Below are 12,247 nucleotides of genomic sequence, written 5' to 3' on the forward strand. Positions count from 1 at the left end.
CTGTTTCCAGGGTAACTGACCACCCTCTTTCTGGGGTAACTGACTGCCCTGTTTCCAGGGTAACTGACCACCCTGTTTCCGTGGTAACTGACTGCCCAGTTTCCAGGGTAACTGATCACCCTGTTTCCGGGATAACTGACTGCCCTTTTTCCAGGGTAACTGACTGGCTGTTTCCTGGGTAACTAACTGCCCAGTTTCCAGGATAACTGACCGCCCTATTTCCGGGGTAACTGACCGCCCTGTTTCCAGGATAACTGACTGCCCTGTTTCCAGGATAACTGACTGCCCTGTTTCCAGGGTAACTGACTGCCCTTTTTCCAGGGTAACTGTACACCCTGTTTCCGGGATAACTGACTGCCCTGTTTCCAGGGTAACTGACTGCCCTGTTTCCAGGGGAACTAACTGCCCTGTTTCCGGGGTAACTGATCACCCTGTTTCCGGGGTAACTGACTAACCTAGTTTCCAATGTGACTGACTGCCCTGTTTCCAGGGTAACTGACTGCCCAGTTTCCAGGGTAACTGACCGCCCTGTTTCCAGGATAACTGACCGCCCTGTTTCCGGGATAACTAAATGCCCTGTTTCCAGGATAACTGACCGCCCTCTTTCCTGGGTAACTGACTACCCTGTTTCCAGGGTAACAGTTCGCCCTGTTTCCAGGATAACTGACTGCCCTGTTTCCAGGGTAACTGACCGCCCTGTTTCCGGGGTAACTGACTACCCTGTTTCCAGGATAACGGACTGCCCTATTTTTGGGGTAACTGACCGCCCTGTTTCCAGGATAACTGACTGCCCTGTTTCCAGGGGAACTGACTACCCTGTTTCCAGGATAACGGACTGCCCTATTTTTGGGGTAACTGACCGCCCTGTTTCCAGGATAACTGACTACCCTGTTTCCAGGATAACGGACTGCCCTATTTTTGGGGTAACTGACCGCCCTGTTTCCAGGATAACTGACTGCCCTGTTTCCAGGATAACTGACTACCCTGTTTCCAGGATAACGGACTGCCCTATTTTTGGGGTAACTGACCGCCCTGTTTCCAGGATAACTGACTGCCCTGTTTCCAGGATAACTGACTGCCCTGTTTCCAGGATAACTGACTGCCCAGTTCCCGGGGTAACCGACTGCCCTGTTTCCAGGGTAACTGACCGCCCTCTTTCCTGGGTAACTGACTACCCTGTTTCCAGGGTAACAGTTCACCCTGTTTCCGGGGTAAATGACTGCCCTGTTTCCAGGGTAACTGACCGCCCTGTTTCCGGGGTAACTGACTACCCTGTTTCCAGGGTAACGGACTGCCCTATTTTTGGGGTAACTGACCGCCCTGTTTCCAGGATAACTGACTGCCCTGTTTCCAGGATAACTGACTGCCCTGTTTCCAGGTAACTGATCACCCTGTTTCCGGGATAACTGACTACCCCGTTTCCGGGGTAACTGACTGCCCTGTTTCCAGGGTAACTGATCACCCTGTTTCCGGGCTAACTGATCACCCTGTTTCCGGGTAACTGACTGCCCTGTTTCCAGGGTAACTGACTGCCCTGTTTCCAGGATAACTGACTGCCCTGTTTCCAGGTAACTGATCACCCTGTTTCCGGGATAACTGACTACCCCGTTTCCGGGGTAACTGACTGCCCTGTTTCCAGGGTAACTGATCACCCTGTTTCCGGGCTAACTGATCACCCTGTTTCCGGGATAACTGACTACCCCGTTTCCGGGGTAACTGACTGCCCTGTTTCCAGGGTAACTGATCACCCTGTTTCCGGGCTAACTGATCACACTGTTTCCGGGTAACTGACTGCCCTGTTTCCAGGGTAACTGACCGCCCTGTTTCCAGGAAAACTGAGTGCCCTGTTTCCAGGGTAACTGATCACCCTGTTTCCGGGATAACTGACTGCCCTGTTTCCGCGGTAACTGACCGCCCTGTTTCCAGGGTAACTGTTCACCCTGTTTCCAGGGTTACTGATCACCCTGTTTCCGGGATAACTGACTGCCCTTTTTCCAGGGTAACTGATCACCCTGTTTCCGGGATAACTGACTGCCCTGTTTCCGGGGTAACTGACCGCCCTGTTTCCATGGAAACTAATCACACTGTTTCCAGGGTAACTGATCACCCTGTTTCCGGTGTAACTGACTGCCCTGTTTCCAGGGTAACTGATCACACTGTTTCCGGGATAACTTACCGCCCTGTTTCCGGGGCAACTGACTGCCCAGCATCCGGGGCAACTGACTGCCCATTTTCCAGGGTAACTGATCTCCCTGTTTCTGGGGTAATTGACTGACCTGTTTCCAGGAGAACTGACTGCCCTGCTTCCAGGGTAACTGATCACCCTGTTTCCGGGATAACTGACCGTTCTATTTCCGGGGTAACTGTCCGCCCTGTTTCCGGGATAACTGACTGCCCTGTTTCCAGGGTAACTGACCGCCCTGTATCCGGGGAAACTGACCGCCCTGTTTCCAGGATAACTGACTGCCCTGTTTCCAGGGTAACTGATCTCCCTGTTTCCGGGGTAACTGATCAGCCTGTTTCCGGGTAACTGACTGCCCTGTTTCCAGGGTAACTGATCACCATGTTTCCAGGGTAACTGATCACCCTGTTTCCGGGGTAACTTTCTGCCCTGTTTCCAGGGCAACTGACGGCCCTGTTTCCGGGGTAACTGACTGCACTGTTTCCAGGGTAACTGTTCACCCTGTTTCCGGGGTAACTGATCACCCTGTTTCCGGGGTAACCGACTGCCCTGTTTCCAGGGTAACTGACCGCCCTGTTTCCTGGGTAACTGACTGCCTTTTTTCCAGGGTAGCAGTTCACACTGTTTCCGGGGTAGATGATTGCCCGGTTTCCGGGGTAACTGACCGCCCTGTTTCCGGGGTAACTGACTGCCCTGTTTCCAGGGTAACTGACCGCCCTGTTTTCGGGGTAACTGACCGCCCTGTTTCCAGGATAACTGACTGCCCTTTTTTCAGGGTAACTGATCACCCTGTTTCCGGGGTAACTGAGAAATCTGTTTCCAGGGGTACAGACAGCCCTGTTTCCGGGGTAACTGACTGGCCAGTTTCCAGGGTAACTGACTGCCCAGTTTCCAGGGTAACTGATCACCCTGTTTCTGGGGTAACTGACTGCCCAGTTTCCAGGGTAACTGACTGCCCTGTTTCCAGGGTAACTGATCACTCTGTTTCCGGGATAAGTGACTCCCCTGTTTCCAGGGTAACTGACTGCACTGTTTCCAGTGTAACTGACTGCCCTGTTTCCGGGGTAACTGACTGCCCAGTTTCCAGGATAACTGACTGCCCTGTTTCCAGGGTAACTGACTGCCCTGTTTCCGGGGTAACTGAATGCCCTGTTTCCGGGATAACTGACTGCCCTGTTTCCAGGGTAACTGACTGCCCAGTTTCCAGGGTAACTGATCACCCTGTTTCCGGGATAACTGACTGCCCTGTTTCCGGGATAACTGACTGCCCTGTTTCCAGGGTAACTGACTGCCCTGTTTCCGGGGTAACTGACTGCCCTATTTCCAGGGTAACTGATCACGCTGTTTCCGGGATAACTGAATGCCCTGTTTCCGGGATAACTGACAGCCCTGTTCCCAGGGTAACTGACTGCCCTGTTTCCAGGATAACTGATCACCATGTTTCCGGGGTAACTGACTGCCCTGTTTCCAGGATATCTGATCACCCTGTTTCCGGGGTATCTGACTAATCTGTTTCCAGGGTGACTGACTGCCCTGATTCCAGGGTGACTGACCACCCTGTTTCCAGGATAACTGACTGCCCTGTTTCCATGGTAACTGACTGCCCTGTTTCCGGGGTAACTGATCTTCCTGTTTCCGGGGTAACTGACTGCCCTGTTTCCAGGACAACTGACCTCCCTATTTCCGGCGTAACTGACCGCCCTGTTTCCAGGATAACTGAATGCCCCGTTTCCAGGATAACTGACAGCCCTGTTTCCAGGTTAACTGACTGCCCTGTTTCCAGGGTAACTGACTGCCCTGTTTCCAGGGTAACTAACCGCCCCGTTCCGGGGTAACTGATCTCCCTGTTTCCGGGGTAACTGACCGCCCTGTTTCCAGGACAACTGACCGCCCAATTTCCGGGGGAACTGACTGCCCTGTTTCCAGGGTAACTGACTGCCCTTTTTCCAGGGTAACTGACTGCCCAGTTTCCAGGGTAACTGATCACCCTGTTTCCAGGATAACTGACTGCGCTGTTTCCAGGGTAACTGACCGTCCTGTTTCCAGGCTAACTGACTGCCCAGTTTCCAGGGTAACTGTACACCCTGTTTCCGGGATAACTGACTGCCCTTTTTCCAGGGTAACTGACTGCCCTGTTTCCAGGGGAACTGACTGCCCTGTTTCCTGGGTAACTGATCACCCTGTTTCCGGGGTAACTGACTAACCTATTTTCCAAGGTGACTGACTGCCCTGTTTCCAGGGTAACTGACTTCCCTGTTTCCGGGGAAACTGACTGCCTTTTTTCCAGGGTAGCAGTTCACCCTGTTTCCGGGGTAGATGATTGCCCGGTTTCCGGGGTAACTGACCGCCCTGTTTCCGGGGTAACTGACTGCCCTGTTTCCAGGGTAACTGACCGCCCTGTTTTCGGGGTAACTGACCGCCCTGTTTCCAGGATAACTGACTGCCCTTTTTTCAGGGTAACTGATCACCCTGTTTCCGGGGTAACTGAGAAATCTGTTTCCAGGGGTACAGACAGCCCTGTTTCCGGGGTAACTGACTGGCCAGTTTCCAGGGTAACTGACTGCCCAGTTTCCAGGGCAACTGATCTCCCTGTTTCTGGGGTAACTGACTGCCCTGTTTCCAGGGTAACTGACTGCCCTGTTTCCAGGGTAACTGATCACCCTGTTTCCGGGATAACTGACTCCCCTGTTTCCAGGGTAACTGACTGCCCTGTTTCCAGTGTAACTGACTGCCCTGTTTCCGGGGTAACTGACTCCCCTGACTGCCTGCCCTTTTTCCAGGGTAACTGTTCACCCTGTTTCCGGGGTAACTGATCACCTTGTTTCCGTGGTTACCGACTGCCCTGTTTCCAGGGTAACTGTCCGCCCCCTTTCCTGGGTAACTGACTGCCCTGTTTCCAGGGTAACAGTTCACCCTGTTTCCGCGGTAAATGACTGCCCTGTTTCCGGGCTAACTGACCGCCCTGTTTCCGAGGTAACTGACTGCCCTGTTTCAGGGGTAACTGACTGCCCTATTTTCGGGGTAACTGACCGCCCTGTTTCCAGGAGAACTGACTGCCCTGTTTCCAGGGTAACTGATCACCCAGTTTCCGGGGTAACTGAGAAATCTGTTTCCAGGGGTACTGACAGCCCTGTTTCCGGGGTAACTGACTGGCCAGTTTCCAGGGCAACTGACTGCCCAGTTTCCAGGGTAACTGATCACCCTGTTTCTGGGGTAACTGACTGCCCTGTTTCCGGGTTAACTGACCGCCCTCTTTCCAGGATAACTGATCACCCTGTTTCCGGGGTAACTGATCTCCCTGTTTCCGGGGTAACTGACCGCCCTGTTTCCAGGATAACTGACTGCCCTTTTTCCAGGGTAACTGTTCACCCTGTTTCCGGGGTAACTGATCACCCTGTTTCCGGGGTAACCGACTGCCCTGTTTCCAGGGTAACTGACCGCCCTGTTTCCTGGCTAACTGACTGCCCTGTTTCCAGGGTAACAGTTCACCCTGTTACTGGGGTAAATGACTGCCCTGTTTCCGGGGTAACTGACCGCCCTGTTTCCGGGGTAAATGACTGCCCTGTTTCCAGGGTAACTGACTGCCCTATTTTCGGGGTAACTGACCGCCCTGTTTCCAGGATAACTGAATGCCCCGTTTCCAGGATAACTGACTGCTCTGTTTCCAGGTTAACTGACTGCCCTGTTTCCAGGGTAACTGACTGCCCTGTTTCCAGGGTAACTAACCGCCCTGTTCTGGGGTAACTGATCTCCCTGTTTCCGGGGTAACTGACCGCCCTGTTTCCAGGACAACTGACCACCCTATTTGCGGGGTAACTGACTGCCCTATTTCCAGGGTAACTGACTGCCCTTTTTCCAGGGTAACTGACTGCCCAGTTTCCAGGATAACTGATCACCCTGTTTCCAGGATAACTGACTGCCCTGTTTCCAGGGTAACTGACCGCCCTGTTTCCAGGCTAACTGACTGCCCTTTTTCCAGGGTAACTGACTGCCCTGTTTCCAGGGGAACTGACTGCCCTGTTTCCGGGGTAACTGATCACCCTGTTTCCGGGGTAACTGACTAACCTAGTTTCCAAGGTGACTGACTGCCCTGTTTCCAGGGTAACTGACTTCCCTGTTTCCGGGGAAACTGACTGCCCTGTTTCCAGGGTAACTGACTGCCCGGTTTTCAGGGTAACTGATCACGCTTTTTCCGGGATAACTGACCACCCTGTTTCCAGGATAACTGAATGCCCTGTTTCCAGGGTAACTGACTGCCCAGTTCCCGGGTTAAGCGACTGCCCTGTTTCCAGGGTAACTGACCGCCTTGTTTCCTGGGTAACTGACTGCCCTTTTTCCAGGGTAACTGTTCACCCTGTTTCCGGGGTAACTGATCACCTTGTTTCCGGGGTTACCGACTGCCCTGTTTCCAGGGTAACTGACCGCCCTCTTTCCTGGGTAACTGATTGCCCTGTTTCCAGGGTAACAGTTCACAATGTTTCCGGGGTAAATGACTGCCCTGTTTCCGGGGTAACTGACCGCCCTGTTTCCGAGGTAACTGACTGCCCTGTTTCCAGGGTAACTGACAGCCCTGTTTCTGGGATAACTGACTGGCCAGTTTCCAGGGCAACTGACTGCCCAAATTCCAGGGTAACTGATCACCCTGATTCTGGGGTAACTGACTGCCCTGTTTCCAGGGTAACAGACTGCCCTGATTCCAGGGTAACTGATCACCCTGTTTCCAGGATAACTGACTCCCCTGTTTCCAGGGTAACTGACTGCCCTGTTTCCGGGGTGACTGACTGCCCTGCTTCCGGGGTAACTGACTGCCCTGTTTCCAGGTAACTGATCACCCTGTTTCCGGGATAACTGAGTGCCCTGTTTCCGGGATAACTGACTGCCCTGTTTCCAGTGTAACTGAATGCCCTGTTTCCGGGGTAACTGACTGCCCTGTTTCCAGGGTAACTGATCACCCTGTTTCCGGGATAACTGAATGCCCTGTTTCCGGGAGAACTGACTGCCCTGTTTCCAGGGTAACTGACTGCCATGTTTCCGGGGTAACTGACTGCCCTGTTTCCTGGGTAACTGACTGCCCTTTTTCCAGGGTAACTGTTCACCATGTTTCTGGGGTAACTGATCACCCTGTTTCCGGGGTAACCGACTGCCCTGTTTCGAGGGAAACTGACCGCCCTGTTTCCTGGCCAACTGACTGCCCTGTTTCCAGGGTCACAGTTCATGCTGTTTCCGTAGTAAATGACTGCCCTGTTTCCGGGGTAACTGACCGCCCTGTTTCCGGGGTAACTGACTGCCCTGTTTCCAGGGTAACTGACTGCCCTATTTACGGGGTAACTGACCGCACTGTTTCCAGGATAACTGACCGCCCTGTTTCCAGGGTAACTGATCACCCTGTTTACGGGGTAACTGAGAAATCTGTTTCCAGGGGTACTGACAGCCCTGTTTCCGGGGTAACTGACTGGCCTGTTTCCAGGGTAACTGACTGCCCAGTTTCCAGGGTAAGTGATCACCCTGTTTCTGGGGTAACTGTCTGCCCTGTTTCCAGGGTAACTGACTGCCCTGTTTCCAGGATAACTGATCACCCTGTTTCCGGGATAACTGACTCCCCTGTTTCCTAGGTAACTGACTGCCCTGTTTCCGGGGTAACTGACTGGCCAGTTTCCAGGGTAACTGACTGCCCAGTTTCCAGGGCAACTGATCTCCCTGTTTCTGGGGTAACTGACTGCCCTGTTTCCAGGATAACTGACTGCCCTGTTTCCAGGGTAACTGATCACCCTGTTTCCGGGATAACTGACTCCCCTGTTTCCAGGGTAACTGACTGCCCTGTTTCCGGGGTGACTGACCGCCCTGTTTCCGGGGTAACTGACTCCCCAGTTTCCTGGGTAACTGATCACCCTGTTTCCGGGATAACTGAGTGCCCTGTTTCCGGGATAACTGACTGCCCTGTTTCCAGGGTAACTGACTGCCCTGTTTCCGGGGTAACTGACCGCCCTGTTTCCAGGGTAACTGATCACCCTGTTTCCGGGATAACTGAATGCCCTGTTTCCGGGATAACTGACTGCCCAGTTTCCAGGGTAACTGACTGCCCTGTTTCCAGGCTAACTGACTGCCTTGTTTCCAGGATAACTGATTACCCTGTTTCCGGGGTAACTGAATAATCTGTTTCCAAAGTTACTGACCGCCCTGTTTCCGGGGTAACTGACTGCCCTGTTTCCGGGGTAACAGATCATGCTGTTTCCGGAGTAAATGACTGCCCTGTTTCCGGGGTAACTGACCGCCCTGTTTCCGGGGTAACTGACTGCCCTGTTTCCAGGGTAACTGACTGCCCTATTTTCGGGGTAACTGACCGCACTGTTTCCAGGATAACTGACTGCCCTGTTTCCAGGGTAACTGATCACCCTGTTTACGGGGTAACTGAGAAATCTGTTTCCAGGGGTACTGACAGCCCTGTTTCCGGGGTAACTGACTGGCCTGTTTCCAGGGTAACTGACTGCGCAGTTTCCAGGGTAAGTGATCACCCTGTTTCTGGGGTAACTGTCTGCCCTGTTTCCAGGGTAACTGACTGCCCTGTTTCCAGGATAACTGATCACCCTGTTTCCGGGATAACTGACTCCCCTGTTTCCTAGGTAACTGACTGCCCTGTTTCCGGGGTAACTGACTGGCCAGTTTCCAGGGTAACTGACTGCCCAGTTTCCAGGGTAAGTGATCACCCTGTTTCTGGGGTAACTGTCTGCCCTGTTTGCAGGGTAACTGACTGCCCTGTTTCCAGGATAACTGATCACCCTGTTTCCGGGATAACTGACTCCCCTGTTTCCTAGGTAACTGACTGCCCTGTTTCCGGGGTAACTGACTGGCCAGTTTCCAGGGTAACTGACTGCCCAGTTTCCAGGGTAACTGATCACCCTGTTTCTGGGGTAACTGACTGCCCTGTTTCCAGGGTAACTGACTGCCCTGTTTCCAGTGAAACTGATCACCCTGTTTCCGGGATAACTGACTCCGCTGTTTCCAGGGTAACTGACTGCCCTGTTTCCGGGGTGACTGACTGCCCTGTTTCCGGGGTAACTGACTGCCCAGTTTCCTGGGTAACTGATCACCCTGTTTCCGGGATAACTGAGTGCCCTGTTTCCGGGATAACTGACTGCCCTGTTTCCAGGGTAACTGACTGCCCTGTTTCCGGGGTAACTGACTGCCCTGTTTCCAGGGTAACTGATCACCCTGCTTCCGGGATAACTGACTGCCCTGTTTCCGGGGTAACTGACTGTCCTGTTTCCAGGGTAACTGATCACACTGTTTCCGGGATAACTGAATGCCCTGTTTCCGGGATAACTGACTGCCCTGTTTCCAGGGTAACTGACTGCCCTGTTTCCGGGGTAACTGACTGCCCTGTTTCCAGGGTAACTGATCACCCTGTTTCCGGGATAACTGAATGCCCTGTTTCCGGGATAACTGACTGCCCTGTTTCCAGGGTAACTGACTGCCCTGTTTCCGGGGTAACTGAATGCCCTGTTTCCAGGGTAACTGACTGCCCTGTTTCCAGGGTAACTGATCACCCTGTTTCCGGGATAACTGACTCCCCTGTTTCCAGGGTAACTGACTGCCCTGTTTCCGGGGTGACTGACCGCCCTGTTTCCGGGGTAACTGACTCCCCAGTTTCCTGGGTAACTGATCACCCTGTTTCCGGGATAACTGAGTGCCCTGTTTCCGGGATAACTGACTGCCCTGTTTCCAGGGTAACTGACTGCCCTGTTTCCGGGGTAACTGACCGCCCTGTTTCCAGGGTAACTGATCACCCTGTTTCCGGGATAACTGAATGCCCTGTTTCCGGGATAACTGACTGCCCAGTTTCCAGGGTAACTGACTGCCCTGTTTCCAGGCTAACTGACTGCCTTGTTTCCAGGATAACTGATTACCCTGTTTCCGGGGTAACTGAATAATCTGTTTCCAAAGTTACTGACCGCCCTGTTTCCGGGGTAACTGACTGCCCTGTTTCCGGGGTAACAGATCATGCTGTTTCCGGAGTAAATGACTGCCCTGTTTCCGGGGTAACTGACCGCCCTGTTTCCGGGGTAACTGACTGCCCTGTTTCCAGGGTAACTGACTGCCCTATTTTCGGGGTAACTGACCGCACTGTTTCCAGGATAACTGACTGCCCTGTTTCCAGGGTAACTGATCACCCTGTTTACGGGGTAACTGAGAAATCTGTTTCCAGGGGTACTGACAGCCCTGTTTCCGGGGTAACTGACTGGCCTGTTTCCAGGGTAACTGACTGCGCAGTTTCCAGGGTAAGTGATCACCCTGTTTCTGGGGTAACTGTCTGCCCTGTTTCCAGGGTAACTGACTGCCCTGTTTCCAGGATAACTGATCACCCTGTTTCCGGGATAACTGACTCCCCTGTTTCCTAGGTAACTGACTGCCCTGTTTCCGGGGTAACTGACTGGCCAGTTTCCAGGGTAACTGACTGCCCAGTTTCCAGGGTAAGTGATCACCCTGTTTCTGGGGTAACTGTCTGCCCTGTTTGCAGGGTAACTGACTGCCCTGTTTCCAGGATAACTGATCACCCTGTTTCCGGGATAACTGACTCCCCTGTTTCCTAGGTAACTGACTGCCCTGTTTCCGGGGTAACTGACTGGCCAGTTTCCAGGGTAACTGACTGCCCAGTTTCCAGGGTAACTGATCACCCTGTTTCTGGGGTAACTGACTGCCCTGTTTCCAGGGTAACTGACTGCCCTGTTTCCAGTGAAACTGATCACCCTGTTTCCGGGATAACTGACTCCGCTGTTTCCAGGGTAACTGACTGCCCTGTTTCCGGGGTGACTGACTGCCCTGTTTCCGGGGTAACTGACTGCCCAGTTTCCTGGGTAACTGATCACCCTGTTTCCGGGATAACTGAGTGCCCTGTTTCCGGGATAACTGACTGCCCTGTTTCCAGGGTAACTGACTGCCCTGTTTCCGGGGTAACTGACTGCCCTGTTTCCAGGGTAACTGATCACCCTGCTTCCGGGATAACTGACTGCCCTGTTTCCGGGGTAACTGACTGTCCTGTTTCCAGGGTAACTGATCACACTGTTTCCGGGATAACTGAATGCCCTGTTTCCGGGATAACTGACTGCCCTGTTTCCAGGGTAACTGACTGCCCTGTTTCCGGGGTAACTGACTGCCCTGTTTCCAGGGTAACTGATCACCCTGTTTCCGGGATAACTGAATGCCCTGTTTCCGGGATAACTGACTGCCCTGTTTCCAGGGTAACTGACTGCCCTGTTTCCGGGGTAACTGAATGCCCTGTTTCCAGGGTAACTGACTGCCCTGTTTCCAGGGTAACTGATTACCCTGTTTCCGGGGTAACTGATCTCCCTGTTTCCGGGGTAACTGACCGCCCTGTTTCTGGGGTAACTGACCGCCCTGTTTCCAGGATAACTGATCACCCTGTTTCCGGGGTAACTGATCTCCCTGTTTCCGGGGTAACTGACCGCCCTGTTTCCAGGATAACTGACCTCCCTATTTCCGGGGTAACTGACCGCCCTGTTTCCTGGGTAACTGACTGCCCTTTTTCCAGTTTAACTGTTCACCCTGTTTCCGTGGTAACTGATCACCCTGTTTCCAGGGTAACCGACTGCCGTGTTTCCAGGGTAACTGACCGCCCTGTTTCCTGGGTAAATGACTGCCCTGTTTCCAGGGTAACAGTTCACCCTGTTTCCGGGGTAAATGACTGCCCTGTTTCCGGGGTAACTGACCGCCCTGTTTCCGGGGTAACTGACTGCCCTGTTTCCAGGGTAACTGACTGCCCTATTTTCGGGGTAACTGAGCGCCCTGTTTCCAGGATAACTGACTGCCCTGTTTCCAGGGTAACTGTCTGCCCTGTTTCCAGGATAACTGATCACCCTGTTTCCGGGATAACTGACTCCCATGTTTCCAGGGTAACTGACTGCCCTATTTCCGGGGTAACTGACTGCCCTGTTTCCGGGGTAACTGACTGCCCAGTTTCCAGGGTAACTGATCACCCTGTTTCCGGGATAACTGACTGCCCTGTTTCCGGGATAACGGACTGCCCTGTTTCCAGGGTAACTGACTGCC

This window comes from Heterodontus francisci, chromosome 38 (assembly GCF_036365525.1).
Source record: "Heterodontus francisci isolate sHetFra1 chromosome 38, sHetFra1.hap1, whole genome shotgun sequence".
NCBI lineage: Eukaryota > Metazoa > Chordata > Chondrichthyes > Heterodontiformes > Heterodontidae > Heterodontus > Heterodontus francisci.